Source organism: Bos mutus, chromosome 28 (genome assembly GCF_027580195.1).
Source record: "Bos mutus isolate GX-2022 chromosome 28, NWIPB_WYAK_1.1, whole genome shotgun sequence".
Taxonomy (NCBI): domain Eukaryota; kingdom Metazoa; phylum Chordata; class Mammalia; order Artiodactyla; family Bovidae; genus Bos; species Bos mutus.
Genome location: NC_091644.1, coordinates 6,487,703 through 6,495,701, shown reverse-complemented (window position 1 = coordinate 6,495,701; position 7,999 = coordinate 6,487,703). Strand labels below are relative to the sequence as shown.

Below are 7,999 nucleotides of genomic sequence, written 5' to 3'. Positions count from 1 at the left end.
CACAGAGGGGGAAAATGAATAGGAGAAAAACGTCAAAGAACTAAATGAAACCGAGATAAGTGAGCAACATGATACAGGGTTAAAAGTAAGATGCTCATCAAACTCAGAGAAAATATGTGAATACAGTAAGAACTTCAAAATAGAGATGTAAAATATAGAAAAGAAGCAACTTGAGCTGAAGAATACAATAACTGAAATTAAAAGTACACTACATACAATTTCCCAGTCACGGGGCCACCACTGAGGACTCAGCAGCCTCACGCCCGAGCCCCTCACTTCCTGACACTCCGTCCCCCCTGCCCACCTTCTCCCACCACCACCTTCCACAGGCCATTTCCACCGAAGAAAAGGAATCATATTTATCATATGTCTGCTATCCAGAACCTCCACTTTTGACCCCTTTGCTGAGGCAAGTAAGGGTGATGATCTGCTTCCAGCTGGCACTGAGGATTATATTCGTATAAGAATTCAACAGAGAAATGGCAGGAAGACCCTTACTACTGTCCAAGGGGTCACTGATGATTTTGATAAAAAGAAACTAGTTATCTTAAACTTAAGGCATTTAAGAAAAAATTCATCTGCAATGGTACTGTAATTGAGCATCAAGAATATGGAGAAGTAATTCAGCTACAGGGTAACCAGCACAAGAACATATGCCAGTTCCTGGTAGACATTGAACTGGCCAAGGACCCCCGAAGGTTCAGGGGTTTTAAGTACTTTTGGCTCACTGAAGCTTACTTAAGTGAGGATTTCATTACAATGAGTAGAATTTCCCTTCTGTCCTTTGTCACAAGTTTAAAAACCTCACAGCTTGCATAATGTAACCATTTGGGGTCTGCTTTTAACTTGGACTAGTGCAACTCCTTCATGCTATTAACTGAAAAGAGCCATGCTGTCTAGTCTTGAAGTCCCTCATTTAAACAGAGGTCAAGCAGTAGGTGCCTGGCAGTGTCCAGCCTGGAGCAAAGCAGTAACAGTGATGCTTCAGCCAAGTCCAGAGCCCCAAGATCACAGGTGGCTATGTCTGGCCGGAAGCTCCTCGGCAGTCTCTCTGCAGAGTTCCCTGCCCTGAGAGAAGGTCACCGCCTGAACAGCCCTTGATGAAGCAGAGAGTGAAGGGTGGGTGAGGCAGCTGTGCTGCTACAGGGCACCTTCAGTATCAGGGAAAGATCTCCTGATGTCTCCAATGTGACCCAGTGGGCAGAGCTTAGAGCAGCTACCCTCCAGTGAGGTGACAGGACATCTGACTTGCCACCAAGGTATTTTTGACCAGACATGTCCCAGTTAATGGGAGAAGGCAATGGCACCCCACTCCAGTATTCTTGCCCGGAAAATCCCATGGATGGACGAGCCTGGTGGGTTGCAGTCCATGGGGTCGCTAAGAGTTGGACACAACTGAATGACTTCACTTTCACTTTTCACTTTCATGCATTAGAGAAGGAAATGGCAACCCACTCCAGTGTTCTTGCCAGGAGAATCCCAGGGACGGGGGAGCCTGGTGGGCTGCCGTCTAAGGGGTCGCACAGAGTCGGACACGACTGAAGCAACTTAGCAGCAGCAGCAGCAGCAGCAGTCCTAGTTAATCGATGTCCAAACTAGAATGTGAGGCCAACCTTCTATCAGTTAAATTTTTGACAAGGGAATAAATTTCAAACTGATCTTATCAGTCTTGTGGCTATAGAGCTCACAGCTTACTAACAGCAGCTGCCCGATGCGATGTGAACTAAACTGGTTTTGGTGTTGTTGTTTTTTTTTTCCCCCTTCCTCTTCAGTTTTAATGTTATGTAATATATTTAAACCCTTACTTAAATAAAACTTTTTTTCAGAAAAAAAAAATACACTACATAAAATTAACAGCAGAATAGATGATGCAGAAGGGAGCAGGAATCTGGAAGTCAAATTAGTGGAAATCACCCAATCAGAACAGCAAAAAGGAAACAGAATCTTAAGAAATCAGGATAGTTTAAGGGGTTTCTAGGACTACCTCAAGCATAACAACATTCATATTATAAAGTTCCCAGTAGAAGAAAGAACGAAAGGGACAGAAAACTTACCTGAAGAAATGACTGAAATTTTCCCTCACCTAGAAAAGGAAACAAACATCCAAGTCAAGGAATCATGGAGAGTCCCAAGCAAGATTAACCTGAAAATACTTGCATCAAGACACCTTATAATGAAAATGTCAAAATCTAGAAAGAAAAAGAAAATTATAAAGACAGCAAGAGAAAAACAACTAGTTACATGGAAAGAAACCCCCATAAAACCATGCACCGCTATTTCAGCAGAAATTCTATAATCAAAGGGCTGAAAAGAAAAAAATGTATGACCAAAAATTTTCTATCTGGCAAGTTTACCGTTTATAATTGAAGGAGTGGCAAAGAATATCCCAGACAAGAAAAAGCTGAGTCCAACACTACTAAACTAACCACACAAGAAAAGTTATAAAGAGACTTATTTAAGTGAAAAGTTAGAGAAGGAAATGACAACTCATTCCAGTATTCTTGCCTGGGAAATTCCATGGACAGGAGAGCCTGGCAGGCTATAGTCATTGGGATTGCAAAGGGGAGACATAACTTAGTGGTTAAGCAACAGCATGCATTCTTTGAGGCTTTCCAGGTGACTCAGTGGTGAAGAATCCGCCTGCCAAGCAGGAGACTCAGGTTAAATCCCTGGGTCAGGAAGACCCCCTGGAGAAGGAAATGGCAACCCAATCCAGTATTCTTGCCTGAAAATCCCCATGGACAGAGAAGCCTGGTGGGCTACAGTCCATGGGGGTCACAAGGAGTCACACATGACTTAGCAACTAAATAACAAATGAAAAGGATAAGGCCGTAAGTAGAAATAAAAAATCTCACTGGTAAAAGCAAAGAATGCAAAGATAGTGTGAAGGTTACAAAACCAAACAATTTAAATAAACTACAAATACAATAATTGATCAAGGGATATACAAAATAAAAAGACGTAAAATATGGTGTCAAAAATGTAAAACATCAATAGGGTGGAAATGCAGTGTTTTTAGATTGCATTCAAATGTAAGTGCCAATCAGCACAGACTACTAGATACAGAGGTTTTTAAACTTAAAACACAGAGCAACTACACACCATAAATGTATAAATGGTACACAGAAAGGAAGAGAAATAAATCCAAATATAACACTCAAGAAAACCATCAAATTACAATAAAAGACAGCAGGAGAAGCAGAAAGGAAAATAGAAAGAAACAGACACACAATTAACAAAATGGCAATAAGTACACCACCATCAATAACTACTTCAAATGTAAATGGAATAAATGCTCCGAGCAAAAGATAGAGTCTGAGTTTATTTTTTTAAAGACTATTTAATCTACTGCAAGACAATCACTTCATATTAAAGAAACACAAAAGTAATGGAAAAAGTGTTCCATGCAAATAAAAAGTGTATCAATACTTAGATAAAATAAACATTAAAACAAAGGCTATAGTAAGAGACAAAGAAAGACATTACATAACGATAAAGGGATCAACCCAACGAAGGATATAAATCTTGTAATACTTATGCACCAACATAGGAACATCTAAATACATGAGGCAAATATTAACAGACATATTTTAAAAAGAGAAATCAACAGTAAAATAGTCATGCGTGTTCAGTTGCTTAGCCTTGTCTGACTCTGTGGCCGCCCCATGGACTGTAGCCCACCAGGCTCCTCTGTCCATGGAATTTTCCAGACAAGAATACTGGAATTTGGGGCATTTCCTACTCCAGGGATCTTCCCAACCCAGAGATCAAATCCATCCCTCTTGTGTCTCCTGGATTGGCAGGTGGATTCTTTACCACTAGCACCGCCTGGCATATAGTAGAGGATTTAACACCGCACTTGCAGCAATGGATAGATCATCCAGACAGAAGATCAATAAGAAAACACTGGCCTTAAACAGCACATTAGATCAGGTTGTTTAATAGATACATATAGAGAGAGAACATTCCATACAAAAGAGCAGAATACACATTCTTTTCAAAAGTATGTGAAATATTCTCCGGAGATGTGACATATAAGGCCAGAAAACAAGTCTAAATAAGTTTAAGGAGACTGAAATTATACTAAGCATCATTTTATATGCTTAAATAAATAAGCAATTATATTAAGCACCACAAAGGAATGAAACTAGAAATCAAACACAAGGAAAAAACTGCAAAAAAAAAAAAAAAAAAAAACACGTGGAGATTGAACATGTTACTAAATGAGTCAAAGAAGAAATCAGAAGAAATAAAAAATATTTTGAGACAAATGAAAATAGAAACACAACATTCCAAAACATATGGGATACAGCAAAATCAATATTAAGAGGGATGCTTATAATTATACAGGCCTAGTTTAAGAAATAAGACAAATTTCAAGTAAATAATCCAACCTTGAGCCTAAAGAAACTAGGAAAAAAAAAAAAAAAACCTAAAGTTAAAGAAGAATATCAGAATGAAAATAAATAAAATAGAAACTAAAATAGCAATTGAAAAGGTCAGTGAAATTAAGAGCTGGTTCTTTGAAATGATAAACAAAATTGACCAACCCTTAACCAACCTTGTCAGCAAAAGAAGAGAAGGTGATTAATAAGCACATGTATTCAGTGATAAAATAAATTATGGGGGTATAATATACAGAATGGAGAATATGGAATAATATCATAACTTTAAATGATGACAAGATGGTAAACAATTGTGATCATCTCATAATGTACATACATGTCAAACCACTATGTGGTATACTTGAAACTAATATAACATTGTATGTCAATTATATGTCAATAATCTAATAATAAAGATGGGCACTGGTCATTGAGGAAGCATCCCCCGAAAATGAGCTGGAGAATCTGGGAAAGACCCGATGGTTTTCTTCTTCACAGGGTATTGTGGAAGGCCTTTCCTACTTGCTGTCTGCACCTCCTGGAGCTGAGTGCCAGCTGCCAAGGTGCTTAGGCCACCCCATCTGGCATTCTGGGCCCTTCAGCTAAGAGTCCTCAGCTGAGCAGGAGATAGGGACAAGGAGATTTTGCCCCAGTCAAATGCCAGGGGCGGTTGGTGTTGCAACCATATTTTTCTGTCCAAAAGGCCTGAATCAGTCTTCCCAACCTAAACAGCCTGTGATGCTGGCACCCCCACTGCCTGTCACCCATCTAATGGTGCACCCGTCTGCTCTTGCACTGTGGGCTCAGAGTCCAGTCTGAGTGTCATGATGGGGATTCATTCACTTAGCGCAACTGACCGAGAGAACCTGGGCAATGCTGGAGCTGTGATCAAGCTTCATCCTTGCTCTCCAGGCTCTCAGCCAAGGGGGACAGAAAAGTTCAACACCAGAGCAAAGGAAGTCCAGAGTCTGAAGCCTGGGTCTCCTGGGCAAGGCAGGGCAGACTTTCAGTGCCTGAAGAGAGTCTCAAATAGAAGCAGAGAATGGAGGCCAGCGCCCAAGGAGAGAAAAGACATCAAAGGCCAGCACTGTGGGTCCTGATGGGTAGTGAGCCTTATGCCCTTGAGTGGAGGAGACCACCGTTTACCAGTGTCTTCTGAGTGACTTCCTATTCCCTCTCTTTTGTGTAGCATAGGTGCAGCAGTCTTAGCCTACCAGAGCTTCACTGTGAACAGAAGCCCTGTGGTTCAAAGATCTGCTTTCAACCCAGCCAGGATACCTTCCTTCTAAACAACTGCTGCTCACGGTGCCACCACCCTCCACCTGTATGCTCCCAGCCGCCCTCCAGTATGCTGCCGCTGATTCCTCCCACTCCCGGCGAGTTCTACAGACCCTCTTCATCACTTCCGCCCCCATAGCCTAACACCCAAAAGCACCAAACCCACAAATTTTTAAGAGCCCTTTGTGTACTGAATTAGACATATAGAGAGAGTCCTGGTTACAGTCAAAAGGAGTTGGGATTTGTTGCTGAGCAGCAAGAGAGAGTGTTACCTGGTGAGCTTTGCTCTGCTGTGTGAGACATATCTATACTGCTTCTGCCAGGACAAAGCATCCTGGTTACTATAGATGTACACATGGATGAGTCTCACTCCGTCTTCATCTGTCACCAAGGGCGGGACACAAGGGACTTTAGCATAATTCTGCTCTTTGAAAAGAGCCCAAAATGTCTTTGAAATAGTAATATGATCCTTTGTCCCAAATTACTGCCTGTTAATCCTGGGGCAAGTGATTTAATCTCTCTGTGCTTCAAGTTCCTTGCTGAAAAGATGGGGATAATATTGTCTCCTCTGCAGGCTGGCCATGAAGATGGCAGTAGGGCAGCAAAGTACTCAGCACAAGACCAGGCCCCTAGTGAAGACATGGGAACTCAGTAACTAATGTCTTCTCTGTGCTCCAGGAGAAGATAGGATGAGCTCAGAAACATCAAGAAGTGTCTAATGAGGACAGAGGTGTAAGAAAGATCATGGCTGGGACTTTCAACTCTGGGTACTAAGACGTGGGGTTCCTACACATGAACATTCTCTGTAAAAGGCCGCTGACCGCATGCACATTCACATTCCAGGCTTACCAAGCATATACACGTCCAAGAATTAATTTGAACATGTCTTATCACCTGTTGCCTCCTTCAGAAAGGACCCAAAATCAATCCCATAAGTAATGAGAAGCATGCAAATCAAGACTACAGAGAGATATTGAGTCAATAGGAAAATATATAAAAATATAACAGTACCAAGTGTCATGAAGAATGTGAAGCCAGGAAAACCTAATAGGCTATTGGGAGAAGTACCCCAGATTTCCTCAATTTCAAAACACCATTTATTTAAGACATTCTGTTATTTCAAATATCACCCCAAAAATGCTTTGATCGCTTCTAATGTATATTTTATATATTGAAAGACCTAGGCTTATTAGACAAGGATTTTTAGCATACATCATTCTTTCTTTATGCACATAAAAATGAAGAAAATAAAATAAATCAGTTAAGATATTTATTAAAAGTTTTACACTCAGATTCTTAGCTTTTTAATTACTTTTGACTTATACTTTTGTATGCACATGTAGCACAGAGACAAGCCATTGATGGCCACTCAACCTTCCCTGATTTCTGGTCACAGAACCTAGGAGCATAATAAAATAGTTCTCATTTATGTGACTCAGTTTGGCATGATTTGCTACACAGAAGAAGAAAACTGAAATTTCCCTCATTCACACGGAACTCTAACATCCCTTGAAGGCCTTCTTCCCCTTCTAGACCAACCCTTCCATCCACTGGGTCACTCAAGTAACCACTGCAGCACTCCAGGCTGCCAATTCTTGACCCAACAGTGATGTTCTTATGTAAATCACCTCAGCTGCCTTCTTTCAGTTGACAAAAAGGCAGACTTTTTGAAGGAATTATGGCCTCCTGAAAATGTTTGGGATAAAGAACAAGTGAAAGCTTTTTCTTACTCCCCAACCATGCTTCCCTACTGGGATGTCAGTAGGCAGGACCCTGAGCAGGCCTACGGGTCACAAAGTCACCATGCCAACCATCCTGTCCCTCATAAGGGACACCACTGCAAACCCTGCCTCCTTGGGGCGGAGGAGGATTGTGCAGAGAGTGGGACCATCCCCCAGGGCCAGCCTCTTGCCTCTTCTGCACTCGGGCAGATATCAGGGGGGCCTACAGCCCAGCACACCTCGGTGAAAGGGTGGAGGCGTGGGGTCCCTGGGAACCAGCGGAGGCAGCAGATGCCACGGCCTGAGATGGCCTGATGGCCAGGGCCAGTGGGACCACGGCGGGTACCAAAGAAAATGGGGAGCGCTGGGCCTGGGGTGCTGGGCTCCATGCTCTTCCTGATGCTCGGGCTGCAGCCTCTGCCGCTTAGCCGAGGGAGATCCCTGCACCACCCCCCAAACTCGAGAAGCTTCCACCTGGGCTCCAGACATCACGGAAGCACCTGGGAGAAGCTGAAATCCTGCGAGGGTGCCTTTGACCTGTACTTCATAGTGGACGCGTGAGTGGCTCTCCTGCCTGGCCCCGGTGCTCTTCAGGGAACCTCTGTCTGCAGGACC

The 7,999-nt window shown here is 42.5% G+C and overlaps 1 pseudogene; it reads left to right on the top strand.

Moving 5' to 3' along the window:
• Nucleotides 1–366: 366 nt before the first annotated feature.
• Nucleotides 367–5,807, top strand: LOC102276127 (eukaryotic translation initiation factor 1 pseudogene; annotated as a pseudogene).
• The last annotated feature ends 2,192 nt before the right edge of the window (nucleotides 5,808–7,999 follow it).